The 20,232-nt window shown below is 44.1% G+C and overlaps 1 long non-coding RNA gene across 1 annotated transcript; it reads left to right on the plus strand.

The window, feature by feature from the left end:
- The first annotated feature begins 23 nt into the window (after positions 1–23).
- On the plus strand, positions 24–12,654 carry LOC144994831 (uncharacterized). The gene is made up of 3 exons (XR_013658476.1): positions 24–175; positions 7,259–7,440; positions 9,619–12,654. It is a non-coding gene; the product is annotated as an uncharacterized LOC144994831 (long non-coding RNA).
- Positions 12,655–20,232: the final 7,578 nt, after the last annotated feature.

Genomic DNA, 20,232 nt, shown 5'->3' on the forward strand with positions numbered 1-20,232 from the left:
TGAGTGGAACGTGCCGCACGGAAACTTAAAGGGGAAAAGGCGGAAACCAGTGGAAACGGGGCGTTACCTTCTCACTTTGAATCCAATCAGCGTTCAGTGCGACTTTACGACCGTGATGACGTCAACAATACGCTTGTAACTTTCCTCTGATCCAGGGGGCAATTCCAGAAAGCAGGTAATGCTAGCTGAGGCTAAATAAGTGTACAACCACCGCTTTCTTTTCCTAAAACAGAGTTAGTTTCAGGGTATGCTTAGTTCCCATAGCAACTCATGCTCTGAACATAACCTGGTCTGGAGCAGGTTTAGTTGAAGGTTACTTTGTTTTCAGAGAGGTGAAGCAGCATGGCGTGTCCATTTGAAGATGATTTAGTGGATGAAGAAGCTGAATAAGCCTTCTGAATCACACTTATTTTCAAAATCATATTCATCTTCATGTTTACCTCAGAAACGTTCCTCGTACTGCAGCAAAATCTTTCATTACAGAAGAACGTAACTCCTAACATCAGTTAAAATTTGTTAGAACTCTCATAGATGCCGTGGAGGTGGGCGGAGCCAACTCCAGTCAACATGTGGTCCCACTTCTACCACACCTGTTTATCTGTCAATCTCTTTGATGAAAGCTGACAGAAATTAATCACACACATTTATTATTTCTCCAAAGCATCCGAGCCTAAAGCAACCTAGAGATAACACTAAAAACTTTAGCTTAAAGATAAAACATCAATTAGTTTAATGTTCTTTAGAAACAAAATGACAAGTTATGACATATGTAACAAGGGTAGACTTGTTACACATAGTAGAAGCACAAAAGAAATTGCTAACGAAGTTTAGAAAAAAAACAACAACAGAAAAGAGCTATAAATAAAAACATTAAACATGTTTGAAAAGTAAATAAGATAAATAGTTTGAAGGAAGATTCGTCAATTATTTTGTCCAAAAAATACAATCATATTTTATCATATTTAATAAAACAACAATTGAAAAAGCAAATTAAAGTGTTGGTAGATAACTGATAAAAAAAAAAAAATAATAATAAAAAGCTAAGAAAAGGATAATGGGGGGGGGGGGGGGGGTTATATAAATCTGCTTCCTCCCTTTCAAGTAATTAATTTAACTCCTTTTAACAAACAGTATTTAATAGTATCATGCATCATTTTCTGTTCATATTCATGTACTGTTGTCACAGTAATATACAAATAAATTGTTTTGAAAAATCGTACAACGTGATTTCTGAATGTTTCCTCAGATTCTGTCTCTCACTGTGGAAATGCACCTATGATGAACATTTTAGACCCCTCCATGTTTTCTAAGTGGGAGAACTTGCTAAATCACAGGGGGATCAAATACTTATTGACCTCACTGTAGATCTATAATTCTGTTGCTTGTTGTCTTTGGTTTTAATTTTGTTTTGATTGCTTGAAATGAATCATTTTCAAATCCAACTCCAAAAGGAGACATTACAGAAAACAAAGGTAATTTCTAGAAAATCCAAATGAAATGTTAAAAAAATGAAACAATAGAAGAAACCAAAGAACGAGGTACTATAGGAAATGACTGACTGGACGATATTTGTTCACCTATTCAACCTGAAGTTATTTGGTTTGAAGTGCCTTAAAACAAAAACATGAATGTTACTGCGACTCAAACTGCTGCTTCTAGACGGTTAATTCAAGCCACTGCAAAAGTAGAAATAACTCTTTATACTTAATAAAGTATAATCAACTCCTTATCACAGTTCCAGAAAAACTGCCCACTGCTTTCCCAAATGTCCACATCCAGTCAGTGATGTCCCATTTCTCAAGAGTTTCTTTCATTTTTTTAACATTTCATTTTGATTTCTGGAAATTACTTTTAGTTATTAATTGTTTTGCTTTTTTAATCATTGTGATTGTTAATAGGTTTTTGTGTTGGGTGGATTGTTGCCGTGATTTGCACTGCAAGGCCATCGTACAAAAATGAAAAAGATAAACTTTTTAAAAATAAAAATAATGCTTGTTTTATCTCTGAATAATTTGTAAAAGGTTTTATCTGCAGACCAACGGCTCACGTCATCTGAAGATGACATCAGAACACCAATGGGGGAGCCTCTGTGTGGAGTTTGCATGTTCTCCCCGTGCATGTGTGATGTGGGTTTAGTTGTGTTTTTCAACCTTTTTTGAGCCAAGGTACACTTTATTCTTGACAAAAATCCTGCGGCACACCAGCATCCAAAAATAAAAAAAGGAGACACTTATAGTCTGTATTGATGTGCAGTGCCTTTACAATCTAACGTGCATTTTTGTGATAATTGTGGCAAAAAAAAAAAGTTGCAGCTTTGTTTTCTAAAAGATGTAATAAAAGTTAAGTAAGTTTTCCATAATAATTTGGGTTGAGATTTGACCCTGGTAGTTGTTTCTCCCTTCAGTTTATTAGCATATAATTGTATGTAAACTCACAAAAAACAAATATATTCTTTCTAAATAATGATTTATTCGTCAAATATTTTTTTCAATGTTAGAAGGCAACTTCAATTTTTGAACAATTATTTGATCACAATATGTTTGATAAATTTTACACAAAATGACTAACATATTTATGTTTTCTGTAGCTACACAAAAAGTGAACATGTTGAAGTTTTTTTAGTTTATCTTTTGTCTTAATCAAAGATGAAGTCTTTGAAAACTTTAACAAAAATGAGCGACCTTGGTCGCCTTTCAGGCAGACTACCCTAGCAGTGCTTTATTCGGTTTCTCTAGGGTGGTTCAGTTTAATCAGCTCACCTGTTCAGCGTCCTATTTAAGTCCAGGTGTGCAGTTGTTCATTCTCTTCCTTTAAAGCAAGCGCTACCTTCGTCACCGGTTCTCCGTGCTCGCTGTTCTCCTTCTCATTTTTTCAGTGTCATATGTCATCCCCCGTTCTTTTTCGGACTTGTTGGTCCCCCTTTTTCTGGTGTGGGGGCGTCCGTCTTCCCCACGTCTGCCCCTCCTTTTTTTTCAGCTGTTCAGCTGGCAGAGTGCGGCTCCCGGCACGTCTTTCTGCGCTGCTGCGGCCGCGTCTCCAGCGTGCATCTGCGGGGGGAGCGTCCTGCAGTATTCAGATTGTCAGTGGCAGTCGATCGGGAGATATCTGGGCCTTCTTGAATGCCGTGATCAACGTAATCCTTTTGGTGAGCGTGCCATGCGGCCCCTTTCCTATGTTTTTCTGTTGAGGGTTCCTGGTTCTCTGCTTGACCTGGTCCTCTGTGACGTCATGCCCCTAAGGACCCTGGGAATTGCAGTTCTTTTTTTCATAAAAGTAATGATGTGCACCTGGTTCGGTTTCTGCTGTGTGGCTCTGCGTCTTCCAGTTATCGTTTCGGTGATTGTGGGGTCTTTTCGGTGGTTGTGAGGGCTGGCGGTCCTCGTCTGGACGGGTTTCTCTTGCTGGCTAAACTTGTTGTGGCTTTTGCTGTGTTATTTAAGGGCCGTATGTGAATCTTGGCCATCATTCAATGCTGGCTTTTTTTTATGGCGGCTCTCTGTTTTGTTTTTTTTCTGTTAAAGCTGCTGTGTACATTCGATAGTTTAGCCAGCATTTGGATTGGTCCGTCCATGGACCTGTCTCATCTGTGGACATTTTACTTCTCATTGGTCTCTTTTATGCAGCATCTATGGACATTTTACTTATCTTTGGTCTCTTTTATGCAGCATCTGTGGCTCCTTTTCTCATTTTGATTCGCTGGTCCGGAAACGGCGATCTTCGTGTCGTCACCACCGCATGCTTAGCCGTCTGGTTCGGCTCCACCCTTCCTCCCTTGGGGCCAGCTGGTGTGTGGACAGCCACCCTGCTCTGTGTACCCCAGAGAGTCCAGCCCTATCCATCGGGGAACTAACATCAGCCACCCTTGTGAATGAGTCAGCTTTGTACGCGGCCCTGTCTTCTCAACCTAACAGATATTTTGTTATTTTCTCTCTGGTTGGTTTAGGGGTTTATGGCTGGTTTGTGGGGGCTATGTGATGGGCTCGTTCCATTTTTTGAGTCAGCGCTAAGCTGACCACTCGGAAGTTTTCATGTTTGACGCGATTATGTGAGAACTGTCTGTGCCTCAGTTCGTCCATTTGGGCATCAGCAGCCTAATTCCTCGTGATCCTTCCGGTTTTGTTTTTGCATTTGGCTGACCTTGCCATCTCTATGATTAATTCCACCGGACGCAGTGCATGGCTGGGGAAGGCTCATATTGCTGATGTTCTCACTGTTCTGCCTCTCCATCCCTCCCAGTGGCGTCTTCTGGCTTAGTTGGGGCTCGAAGTGTTGTGTATCAGTTTACGTTTCGGCTGTCATATCAGTCATGTTTTTGCCTACATTTCTCAGAAGTCCTGTGCTGGACTTGGTGTTATCCTATGGGCTCCCTTTTGTTTTCCATCTTCTTGATGATTTCTCGATGTTCTATTTTCCTCCTTGTCACGGTCTTTTGCGACTCCGTGGTCGCGACTAGTTTTCAAATATAGGTTTCTGTTTTATTTGCGTAAGACGTATGGTCCTCCACCCGTCTAGATTTATTTCTGCCATGGATCTCTGGTTTATTGATACATGCCTCTCTGCCACTTTGTCATCCCTCGCGTATGTACATTGTTTATTCGATCTTTGGTGGTATAAATAAGAATTTGTCGCTGTTGGGTCACCTGAATTTTGCTATGTGTATTTCCCCCACAGTCATCCGTCATCTTGTTTTCTTGTTCTGGGTAGTTCAGTCCTGGACCTCCGTGTTCCTTGTTCTGGATGTTTCTGTCTTGCTTTTCTGGTCTCTAATTCTCGATGTTTGGAGTGGTTTTGTTTTAACGATGTTTGTTTCAGATCTTCGGTCTCCCTCCACTTGTTTTATGAGGCTGCGCCCTCCATTGGTTTGGGGGAAAAAATTTATGAAGACTGGTTTATGAATGTCTGGCCGCCTGAAATTTACCCAAATCCACAGCTCTAATGGTCCTTAACATATCATGTGGTTCTGAGAGAATTCAGCCGTGGAGATTATTACAAAGGCTGTTTTAAGAAGTGCGATGATAAATAGTTAATGTGCCATCGTTTGACTTGGTTTAGTGTTTAAATAACTTTACATTACGAGCTAATTTCATCTTGGCTGTAGAAATTATCACTGACTATCTTTAGCTTCAGTTCCAAGAGTTAAAATTTGTGTCGCAAGCCAATCCTCAGTCTGCCCTCAAGCAGATGATCCTATCCATTTAGAGACTTGTTGTCATCCGCCTCTGAAATGCATGAAGTTCAGCCCAGCTAAAATATTATTTCTTAAGCTCGCATTAATTGTATGCCAGATGGAAGAAAGGTTTATGGCCGTTAAGCTCGTTCGTAGTACTACGATGGAAGCCACGAAATAATGGATGTTACTTAAGCAAGTCACAGTATGCCAGTGGAAGCATCGGATTGGATGGTAAGTTAGTGTCATCTTACAGTTTGGTTCATGCCGGTTCAATTTATAGTTCCCTACAGTGTTTTGTGGACATGGGCTCCACGTTCAATTTTCTTGGCTCTTTTCTCTTCTATCTAGATAGTGTGTTCCCTTCGTGGCGCTGTATTCGAACGGGAGCGGCCCTACAGTCAAAGGTGCCGGGTCACACATAGCAGTCATACTTGTAAGTCTGAATATGGAATGCCTCTGAAACACACTTCATCTGATTACACACGATATACATTTACATTTTCTTCATCCTTGATGATGTTTGGTGTTGGGGGTAGTTATTACCCAAAAGGTTTATGGAAATTTGTCTCATGGAATTGTATGGAGCCTTGTGCCAAATTAAAAGAATGTGAATGCCTTAATCCTTCAATCCAGACTTTGTTAGAAAAGTGTTTCAGTTAGAAAGATGACTTGGACCAAACTCTGGGATGTTTGGCTGTTAATAAACACAAACCTTGAAGGAGAACTAAACTGTTGACCTCTGATCTCATCAAGAAGATTTAAAAACTGTTTGATGTGTTCGGTGTGGTTTCAAAACTTTTGACAGGGAAGACTCCTTGTAGCGCAGTGATGCTGTCACTTTAACCCAATGCATCATGGGAGACGTAGTGCAAAAACTGCCACCGATGGCAGACAGACTAGCGTCTCTGAGCTTCATTGTTTTGTTCACTTGTTCCACGGTCTGATACCGGATTCTGTGGAAAACTACACCGCTAAAGATGAGCTTTAGCTGGTATTTTTGTTGGAACTGAGAGACTTTATGAGCAGAATCTGAACAAGGAAGTGAAGATTTTAACCGCTTCTGATTGGTCAGACTGATGACATATGATTAAACCTCCAAGAATGATTGATGGAGACAGTTAAAGGGGCGGGACTTTTCCTAAAACAGAGCTGAAGCTGCGGCTAAATTGTGGCACCGTCATTCTTATCAAAATGTCTTTAATAGAATCAAATAAACACAAAGAAAAAATAATTTCATGATATTTCATATTCCTAACTACTCAGTGTTTTATCAGGGCCTGTTTGGATGAAAAAAGAGCTGAGATCCTAGAGATGGTAAATGTTTTCAGATCAGTGAAAAAGGGTAATTTCCCACAGCACACTTGACCATCTCTTGTGTGCCGTGGCACAGCGGTTGAAAAACACTGGTTTAGGGGACTCCGTCTTCCTCCCAAAACATGCTTCATAGGTTAAGTGGTTACTCTAAATTGTCCATAGGTGTGAATGTGAGAATGTATGGGTGTGTGATTGTGGCCCTGTGACAGACTGGCGACCTGTCCAGGATGTCCCCTGCCTTCACCCACAAGTGGCCGGGATAGGCTCCAGCGGCTTTGTGACCCCGAAAGGGACAAAAACGGATTAGAAGATGACTGAAGGAACATCTATGAATAAAATGAATAATCTCTGATGAAGGAGATACTGCAGCAGTGCTGAGGCTCCTGCCATGGTCTTGAGAGGACGAATCATGTCTTCAGCTCATCACAATCCTCAAAAGCCTTCCTCCTCCTAACCCTTCCATTCTGAAGGCAGGTGGAGTGGCTTCCTCTGTCCCTGGGATCTCCTCAGCCTGACAGCTCTGCTTCCCAGTGCTGAAGACAGCCTTAAGGAGGAAGAGGAGGGATCCAGGAGATCACGGAGTCCAACCTCTGTATAGTGCTGATATTAGTCAAATTCCTTTATGGGAAACATAATGTAGCTTCAGGTCCACTGACGGTTGCCATGGTGACACTGAAGGAGCGTTTTAACCAAACCTCCATCAGGACAGAGTCCTGCCCAACACTCATTTTGTTCCATGGTTGATATTATTTTTCCTTTCCTGCACATGCACAGAGTGACCTTTCATTGGAAGTCCTTACACAACCAAGCAGAAGCAGGTGAAAGGTGATGGTCGTCCTCGCGCTCCTCCCACTGCTGTATCCACAAAAACACCAGAAACCTCAGTACCGAACAAATCAGCGTCAGAGGCTGTTGTTTGCCTGATGCTTCACTGCAACCAACATCCACTCAACATGGTAAACAAACAAAATACATGCAGCGTTTTGCTCAATGTGGTTTTTTTGACTTTATGACCTTTGACCTTTGTGTGTCTCAGCAACACAAAAACTGATGTCTGTTGAAACCACAACACAGTGTGGATCGGCCTTTCTGTCATGGTTTTATGGTCATGTGACATGATGTAAGAAGCTAAAGTAGCAGGAAAAACTCACAATGACAAAAAGATGGCAAAGCAATTCAACAAAACATAAAAAAGAACAAATGTGCTGTTAGTGGAGTTGTTAACTTTACCTATTTTTAAACATGGTAATTCAAATAATCCTTTGTGCTGACAATTTTTCAAATGTCCGCATTAATCCGACAGTAACAAGAATCGACTGCAGGAAAAAACAGTTCAGTCGGACCATTTCCTTTACATAGAATTTATTTTTTAAATTAAAATGGCTAAAAAACACTTTGACCAAATCAATATTTTAAACAATAAACAATGGAATGGGAGTCTGTTCCCATGTCCGTGTGAAAGATGGTGATATAAAACACATCAAAGATGTTTTCCTGCAGTGCAGCACACAGACATGAGGTCAGGCTGATCAGCTTCAGGTTCATGTCTCCACGCTCAGGTCTGCTCACCTGCAGCTTTTCTGGTCTTTACCTTCCTCCTAAACTGATCCAGTGACCACAGCCTTAAAAATGTTTGATCCTCTTGGAGCAGAAGAAGAAGCTTGCATCTGTGTTATTGAGCAAATAACTCATTCATTTTTTCTGGTCTTTATCAAATTTTTTATACCCTTATCTCTCCGTCTTCAAAATAAAAACCCCAAAAGAGTTTTTTTTACATTTACATTTATAAACAACTAAAGATATATGATCAATATTTGATTAATCATCAGTTGATGTGAATAATTGTGATTAACCCTTGTGCTATCCTAGGTTCTTTAACATTGGGAGTTGGGTCATCTAGACCCACTAGACATTGCTCTGAACCTTTTTTCTTCAATGATTTGTGATCTTCACTGGTGTCCATGGATTACATGAAATCTTTCCACCTTTATCCACCTTTGTCATGGTAGGGAGAACACGTCAATGTAAGGGTGGGGTCATCCAAGATAGCACAAGGGTTAAGCTATGTGACCGGAACTTCTTTTTAGGCGTACATTATCACTGTGGATTATCATTTTTTAATCCACACCCAGCAACCAATCAGAATCGAGTATTCACCTTGACCATGGTATAAATAAAGTCATGCCATCCAGTAAAATGTGGAGAGAAGCACATCTAAACTGAGAGATGTGCTGCAGACTATTTTATATTTAAATGAGGAGATAAATTGGGAATAAGGACTGCTAATAACATAGTTTATTTTCTGTTATACCATGGTCTGGTTGAATACTCGATTCTGATTGGCTGCTGGGTGTGCATTAAAACCTGATAACCGCACGGTGAAAAAAGAAGTTCGGTCAGCTAGCTTAAATGTTTTGTATCACTGTGCCGGCTTCTTTAAAACAACCTTTTGCTTCATCATTTGGACATAAACAAGCGGTGAGAGGTGAAATTTCTCTCTGAACTGATGCTTTATTCAAGCCATCAGGACGATCAGCATAGATATATCGCAGAATCTTGACTGCAGCGGTGGTGCTGCGCGACGCGGACTATATGTTACGTGAGAAAAGCGATCCAAATCGGAAAAAAAAAACAAGAACTAAGGACTAAAACCTGGTTAATATGTATTGCTTTTGTAAGTGACCATGGTATAAGCGGGTTAATGGCCGACGAAGTGTGCGTTTATTACTTTTTAACACCTCCGCTTCGTGTCGGACGGTTCAGGCTTCCACGGCGTGCAATAAAAAGTAATAAACGCACACTTCGTCGGCCATTAACCCTTACGTAATGTGCAGGAAAGATGATAATGCAGGGAAACAGCAAAATCACAGACAGTACAAGCTTAGCTAGCTGCTACTATCTATCTATTTAGATGAAGTGAACTAAAAGACATACATCAACAAAATGTTTAGTTTTCTGTTGTGTAGATATTTTATTCAATTTTGACCTTTATAATGAAAGAAAGGATATCAGTGCAGCGGCTGCAGAAAAGTGATGCAGAAGCTGCAGCTCCATGCAAAGACCATGTATGAGGGCGGAGCTGAACACTTGTTTCCTCAGCAGCTCAGTTTGTCCACTTCTTGTGTCACTTTCAGAGCAGGAGTCGTCTTTACCAGCAGATGTGCGGCCTAGCTTGTTGGAAGGGGAAGGCCCAATGCTGACAGAGGTGCTCCACCTCAACCAAACCACTAGATGGCACTACATCTCCATGATGAAGCTGCAGCGATCCCAGATCTGAAAAACTCACTTTCCATGGGATGATGACTAAGATTAGTTTGATTTTACTGTAAGATGCAAGAGTTTATTTAGGGATCAACTAGCATTAATTAGCTTATGCATTTGCAAAAACCTTCATTTGACAAATGCTAAAATATCTTACAGGCAAAAATAAAATGTAAATTAAAAAAATCTTACATCAATTTTAAAAGTTGATGGATGAAACAGTGGAGGCTTAATTCAATAAAGAAAGGTTAAAATTTGTGTAAAAGTCGTAAAGAAAATGACAAACAGATCTGGAAAATGACTAAATTAGCTAAATTAATCACAAGTTTGAAAATAAAAAAAGTTTGTAAAAGCTCAGATATTCATTAATGGTACAAAGGCCATAATTGATCCAGGTGCCATGCAGAAAAACTGAATCCCATTCTGATGGAACTGGCTGCATGTTCGTTCTCAGATCAAAGTTCCAGAGCATTGTAAAGGAAGAAATCACTGAACTCTCTGCTGTAAGATCTGCTGAATTATTAAAAGCCAGAATGATCTTTGGAACTGAAAGTTTGCTCAAGTTTTTTGGGCGACAATTTTTCCCCATTCAAAACTACAACCTGAAAGACTGTTTGGATCTTAAAATCATCTCAGAGCCAAAGTCTTTGTTAGAGATGATTTCCAAAATGCCATCAGCTGAACTTGACCTCATGTTCAGCAGCTTTTCTGGAATGCATCAACAAGTTTTCTAGGCTCATATTGTGAGTGTTTTAATTTCCCAGCATGCTTTACTTGCAATGACACTGACCTCCTGTTTCTCTTCAGCTCCTGTCTGCTCCACTCACCCCCGGTGTTCCTCCTGTCATAAGGCTGACATGCACAAAAGTGAGAAAGAGAAGCTTGCTGAATCCCTGGAGGTCCAGATTTAGATAAATGTTTGCCTATTTCCACCCCCCCCCAGTAGACAGAGCAAGGCGGAGCGATCAATTCCTCCTCCGCCACCATTGATTCCCTCTCATTGTGAAGAGGAGGTGTTGGACTGAAGGCACTGCTTTGGGGAGAGGAAGAGCGTTTAAAAAAAAGGAGGGGATGTCAGGTAGGGGAGTGGAGGAGGTGGGATGCCTTGACCTGCACCACAAATCAAACGTGGGGGTCACAGACGGGGGAAGAGTAAAAGGGCGCCCAGAGGCGTCTCCACAGAACAAAGGAAGCTTTTGCTTGGTTCCTCTTCTGTTTACCATTACTGGACCCAAAACTCAACCAACATAAAAAAGGGGGGAGTATAACAGATTTACTACCCCGGGGCAGCTAGGATCCCAAATGTGAAACGTAATCAGTTTCAAGTGAAATATTTAAACCCAAACAAAGTAACCTGAAATCTCTTATTAGCAGGATATTGTTGTCCTTTCAGTTCCTTTCCTTCTGGTAAATGGGGGGGGGGTAACTGCCTGCCTCTTCCATGCCAGATAGACCCCCCCTTCCTTGCTTGGGGTCTTTGGTGATCTCCTAGGGACTTCTGTCACAATTGCACCCTCATGCCACACGATACTTCTGATTAATGCCCCTCCTGCCCCCCTCCCCTAAGCCTATAGGATAGACTAAACCAGGGATCAGGAACCTTTTGGGCGAGAGAGCCATAGACACCACATATTTTTAAATGTAATTTCGTGAGAGCCACAGAATAATGTAGCGTTCCTTTCCCACACTGAGGCACGGAGACTTAATCTCTTTTAAGGTTCTTTATTCTGGTTACTGCAGGCCGTAACAAACGCCGTACAATTAGTTCAGCAACTCCTGAATCTCTCCCGGCGAGAGCGCTACCCCCCACTTTTCATTCCCCCTCTCCCACACAAGCCCTCCTATTTCCTTTATACGGCCCATAGCTGAACCCCATTGGTCCAAACCCCCCCAACGACAGGCTGAGCGACAGAACTGAGGGCCAATCAGCATCTCTGCATTGTGATTTATATATATACAACTCATAAAACTTAAATGAATTGATTCAATTGGTAACAAGTAATTGAGTTAAATTTATTCAACCTAATTTCTTGTCTTTCCAACTTAATAATTGTTTTTACAACTCAAATTTACATATTTATCTAACTAAATGTCATATTACTCCAATTCAATTAAGTGTTTTTCCATATTCATTTATTGTACTTCTTGAACTCTCATATGTCTAAGTTAGAGGCTGCAGATATTCTCATTTTTATAAAATTAAAATAAATGATACAGTGTGGATTTACAATATATACCAGGGGTGTCAAACTCATTTTGGTTCGGGGGCCACATTCAACCCGTCTGATCTCAAGTTGGCCGGACCAGTAACGTAAAAGCAAAATAACAGCTTTGTTTTAGTTTTTTTCTCAGTTGGGAAAAATTCCTCAACCAACATAGGAGCCTAATCACTTGGGGCCAATGGATCTCAAATAAAATTAATTCCAATTAAAAAAAGTTGGTCTATTCCTGTGAAGAATAGTTAGAAACTGCCTTTAACTTTTATTACACTGTTACTACATGTTTTAAACTTAATTCACTCAGCATGTATTGTCATCTCAAAATTATATTACATTTGAAGACAGCACAGCCAAGCTGTTTTCCTCACAGTTTCTTCTCATACTCTCTTTTTTCTGTGCATGTGTGATCTGCTGAACAGTCCTCAGAGTTATCTTCACTTTAGCCTTGGAGCTCCTCTCCAGCAGCGACCTGGGGGCGTGATTTCCATCGGACGGTCTTCTGAATATGCAAATGTAGGGTTTTTATACCAAGCCCATCTCTGAGCTCGTTGGTTCGGACTTTGAATGCACCATGTTCATCTGTCTGTCCCCTTCGTGTTTGTACGAAGTAAAACCTCCACAAAAGCTAAGTAACTGTCTCTGAGTCATTATTCATTCATTTCTGTGTGCAGGAAACTGAAGGGGAACGAACCTAATTTACCCATTTTACAGTCCTGTTTAGAATCTCCAGTTTCCTCACAATTCCATTTTATACAGACTGAATATTTTACATCTGACACTGAAGCAATCCAGAAACTTTTCTTTATGGTAAGTCTCTTAGTGGTGCTGAATATTATATTCTTTGAGCACTACGACCTGTTGATGACATACAAAGCATTCGGGTTTTGCATTCAGCTTAATGTAAAAAAAAACTCTGTCCATTTTACCTGGAAAGCTCTTCACTTCACTTTTCGACAACATTTTGGTCAATAGGGTGTCACTACTGATCATCCTTATAGCATGATAACAGCAGCGAAGCTCATAGGGAACCAAAGTGCATCCTACCCAGACGCAGAGCTGTTAGGTTTCGCTTTTGGCACATGCAGAGATTTGCTGTTTCAGCTGTTTTGCTTTTCCTTTGCTCCCCCTAGTGGCGGAATTGCACATTTGGGTTACTTCTTTAAAAAATCATAACTCGCCACAGGAATGGACTAGAAACTTGCTTTCTTTTTCAAACATCCTTTTGATTTTTACTCTTCATGTGTGGGCCGGAGTAAACCACCTGGCGGGGCGGATACCCCTGATACATACCATGTATTTAATTATCATGACTCTGACTGTAACCCCAGTTCTTATACCATGCTGAGGCACTAGTGATGCTAATGGTGCAGAAAGAATTAAACAAAACAGGGTAAAATAACTCGGCAAAACACAGTAAAAAAGCTCCAACTAAATATATTTAGACAAAAACCTACACTTGTACCCAAATCCGTCCAGACAGGCAAAGGGAATGGTATCCCACAATTCCTTGCGGTACCGATCTAACACCAGCACCAAAGTTACATAATTCCCTGTTATGCCAGCTCTGACAGTAACCCTTGCAGCCTGTGGAACTCTGACAGTAGACCAAACGTGCACGTGACCGAGACTACAGTACAACAAAATAATATGATATGACCTGCATGAAAATTGTGGTATTTTCTAAACAAAACAATAAACACGAACTATGACACGAGCAACGTCCTTTCTGCCCGCAACAATCTCTGGTCGCTATTATCATAACATTTAAACATGCCTTCAAAATAAGTGCAGGGAAAATCCAACTCACCACAATGCTGAATGGTTGGAGGGAATCTCCCGTTGGGATAAATCCGTATTTTAAGTAGGACTCCTGATACTGTCTATTAAATGAAGATTTCTTTTTTTGGAAGTCAAAGGCTCCTCTTCTGTCTCCTGGCTGGGCCCGTTTGTCTTTTACTAATTTATCTAGCTCCTGGTTTTATTTTAGCGGTATCCTATCATGTGACCGAGAAGAGCGCCTTGGCCTGCGTCTAGAGTGACAGACGGATGGAACAGAGAATCGGGCAATTTTTCAAATTAAAATATCTTTCAGATACCGAAAATAAATAAAACGAAAGTCATGTAAGTTATTTATTCTTTCTTTCTGTGCGGCTCGGTACCAAACGACCCACGGACCGGTACCGGTCCAGGGGTTGGGGACCGCTGCGCTACAATATGTTTAAATCTAAAAATACAAGCGAATGTGTGCATTTGATGTAATTTCAACACTTTTACAGTACAATAAATATGTGGATTCTTTTTAATAACATTGTTATGCTGTTGCTAATAAATGATGAGTATTTCTTAGCATTAATGTGACTTCTGGTGCTGCATGGTGGTATTGCTGATGGTCTTGTCTGGTTGAAACGTGGTGAGTTTTAGCTTTATGTGGGCGTTAAGACTTCCATCTGTTAAACCTGATCGTAGGCTGGTCTTAATGTTCTCTTGATGTAAGAAAGATTGCTCACATGCAGACGTGTAGCCAAACATTGTCAGTACGGCAATACTCACACGCTGCAGTGTGGTATGTGACGGGAAGCGTGTTCAAAATTTTGACAATCAGTGCGCGTTTTACTTTGCTGCCAGAGCCCACTACCCCTCCCCTTTTTCCTGCTCACACATCCCGTCTCTGCAGATGTGCCCTCCTTCCCAGAGACGGGAGCAGCTGCAGGGACGGCAATTCGCAGGGTACCGGCTGGTACAAACTCTGTGATATAACAGATTATAGTGGCGCAGATTTTTTCTCTCCAAGCACCGCTACTACTATGTGTCCTTCTGGCATCGCATGGCGCCCCAGAAGGACTGGTCTAATGAAAAAAAAAATTATAATTAAAGATTTATCTGCGAGCCAGATGTGGCCATCAAAAGAGCCAGATATGGTGGGGGGGGGGGGGGGGGGGGTCATTGTGAGGAGGCGGGATGCAGCGATGACTCTTTCAGCCATCAAGTGCCCCACACCAGGAGACGCTGCTGATTTCTCCGAATGTGCAGATCAGAGACAAAAGTACAGGAAGGCTCCGCCCCGTCTTCTTGGCTCCGCCCAGCCTTGTCCATGTCTGTCAAACAGTTTTGGTGTTTGTTTTCTTTGACGTTCACCGCTCAGCTGTGTGTCTGTTTCTCTGTTCCTTTAGTCCCAAAACACAGTAAAACATCCTTCAGCAGATGTTCTTCAGTCCTCTGCATTTGTTATTGGATTGCTCTGATCTAAGACTGTAACCATTAATTGTGTTTAGTAAATGGCGGACACTTGGAAAGCGCGTTTCTACTAGGGGTGTTAGAAAAAAATCCATTCTGCAATATTTGGCGATAGTTCATTAGCGATACATGTATTGATTCAAAATGCTGTCAGGACGATATTTATTTCATTTTTTCTGAGCGTCTATCAGTGTCTGAGTCTTGTTTTCCACTCCCCCCTCTGACTAGTTGGCAGCAGAGCACATGGAGCCTCTTTGAGCAGCTCTACTCTGCACCAAACAACAGGAAGACTGCAGCCAGAGGCAGCTTTTTTCGTTCTTATTAGACATGTACTACTTAGTTTTTACTTGGGATGGGTACCCAACTAAAACTCTGTGCCATGTTGCTGTCAGTAACACATAAAAACGCAGATTGCGGTGCTTTGTAGCGGAATCAGATAAGAACGACTGAAGCACTGCAGCTGCACAGCGGCTAATAGGCTAATGCACTTAGCATCAACCAAAATGCTAAGCGGGCCAAAGTTCTGCAGAACCTCCCTCGTTTAGTGACCTGATCGTGTCACGGTTCCTCCGGCTGCTACTCCTCCCCTCCCTGCTCCTTCATTGGAACCAGCTGACCTGCATCATCTCATCACCTGGCAGACCTTCTTAAGGAGATCCATCCCAGCATACTACGCCAGTCCGTTATACTCACTCCGGTGATCACGCCTGGCCTCAAGTTAAGTTACCCTCGCTTTAGTAATCCTAGCTTGTACTTACCGTCTGTCTCACGTCTTCAGGTCTTCACTCCATTGGTCACGCTGGTTCCTCGCTCCACGCTGATTACATCATCCTCGACGTCCTCGCCTTGCCTCAAGCTGGTTACGCTGTCCTCAGCGTTCACGCCTCGCCTCAAGCTGATTACGCTGTCCTCAGCGTCCACGTCTCGCCTCAAGCCGGTCACGCCGCCCTCGGCGCTCCACCACGTCACGGACTGTGAACGCCGTCCTCGGCGCTCCACCTCGCCACAGCAGTTTCCTGCATCCACGACGTCCCCTGACTTCTATAATTAAAACATCCTGTTAAATACAACGCCTTCCTGAGTTTCTTCCGGGTTCCAGCATCTGGGTCTCCCTAGTAGTCCGATCATGACAGAACGGACTGGCCATTACCCAGACCCAGCTGACCCGGAGGGACTCCGCTTGGCCGTCACTCACCAAGGCATCGCTCTGGGACGGCAAGCTGAATCCCTCAACCAGATGGCCGCCGCCCAGCAGGATCTTTTCCGTCGCTTGGACGGTATTTCTCTGGCTCTGACGGATTTAACCTCCCGAGGACCTACTAACGCCTCAGCCAGCAACACGGGTTCCGCCACCGGAAGCCCGGGCCCCGCTGCAGACAAAGCAGCTCACGAAAACATCCGGCTCCTTCCTGAGCCTTTCCTGGGTGACGTAGGAGCCTGCGGGGGATTCCTCCTGCAATGTCGTTTGATCTTCCAGCAGGCACCTCGGCACTATCATGCAGACCACAACAAAATCACCCTTATAGTGAACTCTCTCCGGGGTAAAGCGCTTCAATGGGCTCAGGCTTACCTGACCGCTAATCCCATCTCTCAAGTTCCATTCGAACGCTTTTTAGGCGAGTTCCGGCTGGTTTTCGACCAACCCCGCAAGGAGGAGGAGGCCACCCGCCGACTGCTAGCCCTCAAACAACGCCACAGATCCGTGAGTGACCATCTAATAGACTTTCGGATTCTAGCTGTGGAGGCGGGTTGGCCGGATATAGCCCTTAAAGGGGTGTTCTACCAATCCCTTAATGACTCGATTAAAGACCATTTATGTTCGCAACCCGAGGCTAGCTCTTTTGAAGAGCTCGTCACCGCGGCCTTGCGGTCCGACGTGCGTCTCCGTGAACGTCATGCTGAGCGCCCCCGTCAAGACAAGAGACTCCTTACCAGTGCTTCTCCTCCATTCCCTGCTGCTAACTATGTTCATGTTATGTCTCACGATTCTGTCGGACTCTCCACAGAGGAACCGATGCAGATTGGACATTCTAAGCTCACCCCTGAGGAGCGGCAGAGACGAAGAGATGAGGGGGCGTGTTTCTATTGCGGCCAGACCGGTCACCTCGTTCATCAATGTAAGCTTCGTTTAAACTCCCGAACCCCCCGTTAGAAGGCAGGCCACGGGCGGGTCAATCTTCTCTCTCTACCGAGAGACCTTTTCTTTATTTACCTGTCAAGTTAAGTTTTTCTTCTAGTGTTTTTGAAGGTAGAGCCCTTATCGACTCTGGAGCTGAGCAGAGTTTCATTGATGACTGTCTTGTTTCTGAGTTTAACATTCCCACAGAACCTTTGGATATCCCTGTCAGGGCGGCCGGATTGGGTGGTCAGGTCCTCACTCACATAACCCACCGTACTAAGGCCGTTCGTCTCATCACGTCTGGTAATCATCACGAACTCATTCAGTTTTACATTACCAAGACCCCCCAGTCTCCCATCATTCTAGGGTTCCCCTGGCTTCGCGCTCACAACCCCCAGTTCGATTGGGTTAATCTCCACGTTACCAACTGGAGCACTACCTGCATGGCTAATTGTCTTCGTTCCGCCATACCCTCGGTTTCTCCTCGTTGTGATCCAGATCCTGAGGAGATCGATCTTTCTAGGGTTCCTCCGTGCTACCACGATCTTGGGGCTGTTTTCAGTAAGACCAGGGCTGGTTCCCTTCCTCCCCACAGGCCGTACGACTGTTCCATCGAACTAGTTAAAGGCGCTACGCTGCCTAAGAGGAGGCTATTTAATTTATCAGGCCCTGAGAAACTGTCAATGGAAAAATATATCCAGGAAGCCCTCTCGGCTGGTCATATTCGCCCCTCATCTTCTCCGGTCGGTGCGGGGTTCTTCTTCGTCCAGAAGAAGGACAGAACTCTGCGCCCATGCATTGATTACCGCGACCTCAATCAAATTACTGTTAAAAATAAATATTCCCTTCCGCTTATTGACTCTGCTCTACATTCTGTTCAGGACGCTCGAGTCTTTTCCAAGTTGGACCTCCGTAACGCTTATTATTTGGTTCGCATGAGGGAGGGGGACGAGTGGAAGACCGCCTTTAACACCCCACTCGGTCATTTCGAGTATTTGGTGATGCCTTTTGGGCTCACCAACGGTCCTGCTACCTTCCAGAATCTCGTTAACGATGTTCTTCGTGATTTTTTGAACCGCTTCGTCTTTGTTTACCTTGACGACATCCTTATTTATTCACGCGATCTGGATGAACACACCCACCATGTCCGCCAGGTTCTCTCACGGCTTTTAGAGAACCGACTATATGTTAAAGCCGAAAAGTGCGAGTTTCATGTACCCACCATTTCATTTCTGGGTTTCATCATTGACTCTGGTAACATTCGCCCCGATCCGGCCAAGATCGCGGCCGTCACCAGCTGGGAACCTCCCACTTCCCGTAAACAACTTCAGAGGTTCCTCGGCTTCGCAAATTTCTACCGTCGCTTCATAAGGAACTATAGCAGCATTGCCGCTCCGTTGACTCAACTCACCTCCGTTACTAAACCGTTTCTCTGGACCCCCGAAGCTCAATCCGCATTCACTAGACTTAAGCACCTCTTTACTTCCGCTCCCATTCTTTCACAGCCTGATCCTCTCCGACAGTTCGTTGTCGAGGTCGACGCTTCCGATTCTGGTGTGGGAGCGATTCTTTCCCAACGGGAGGTTGGCTCGGGGAAACTGAAACCATGTGCGTTCTTCTCTAGGAAGCTTTCTACGGCGGAGAGAAATTATGACGTCGGTAACCGCGAACTCCTCGCCATTAAACTCGCTCTGGAGGAATGGCGTCACTGGCTCGAGGGGGCTGAACATCCGTTCATCGTTTGGACGGATCATAAAAATCTCGCCTACCTACGTACAGCTAAACGCCTTAATTCACGTCAGGCCCGTTGGTGCCTTTTTTTTGACAGGTTTGATTTCACTATCACCTACCGGCCGGGTAGCAGGAACATTAAACCAGACGCCCTCTCACGTTTATTTTGTTCAGGGGATGACCAGGACAGCTCTCCCATTATTCCCCCCACATGTATTGTGGGTAATTTGACATGGGACATTGAGAGCAGGGTCATCCAAGCTCAGGGAGAGGAACCTGACCATCCTCCGGCCCCCCCTGGAACTCTTTACGTCCCCTCCTCCCTCCGCTCGGATGTCCTGGTTTGGGGGCACACGTCGCGTATTGCTTGCCATGGCGGCATTCATAGAACCCTGAGGCTCGTGCAACGTAGATTTTTCTGGCCTTCCATGGCTCGGGACGTGAGGGAATTCGTTGCGGCTTGCGACGTCTGCGCCCGCTCTAAGTCTTCCAACTCGCCGCCTGCTGGTCTCCTCCATCCTTTACCTGTTCCGCAGCGGCCCTGGTCCCATCTCGCCATGGACTTCATCACTGGGTTGCCGGCCTCTCAGGATAACACCGTCATTCTTACAGTTGTCGACCGTTTTTCCAAGGCTGCCCATTTCATTCCCCTTCCCAAGCTGCCCACGGCCACCGAGATGGCTGACGTCTTGGTTCGAGAGGTATTCAGGCATCACGGCATCCCCAGTAATATTGTCTCCGACCGCGGGCCCCAGTTCATATCCCAGGTCTGGCGGGCTTTCTGTTCTGCCCTGGGTGCCACGGTTAGCCTCACATCCGGTCATCATCCCCAGTCAAATGGGCAAGCGGAGCGTGCAAACCAGGAGCTCGAGGCCGCCCTCCGTTGTGTGGCCGCCCAAAACCCCTCCAACTGGTCTTCATTCCTGGCATGGATCGAGTACGCCCACAACAGCCATCCGTCTGCTGCTACCGGTATGTCCCCGTTTGAAGCGTCCCTCGGATACTCTCCACCCTTGTTCCCCTCCCAGGAGCTGGACTTGGCGGTCCCGTCGGTTCAGCATCACCTGCGACGCGCCCAGCGTATATGGACTCAGGCCAGGGCCGCTCTCCTGCGCACTAGAGAGAGGAACTGCAGGATCGCTAATCGCCACAGGGTGGAGAGCCCCGCCTACCAACCGGGACAG

The sequence above is a fragment of the Oryzias latipes genome, chromosome 10, assembly GCF_053564925.1.
Source record: "Oryzias latipes strain Hd-rR chromosome 10, Olatipes_Hd-rR_3.1".
In the NCBI taxonomy this organism is placed as follows: domain Eukaryota; kingdom Metazoa; phylum Chordata; class Actinopteri; order Beloniformes; family Adrianichthyidae; genus Oryzias; species Oryzias latipes.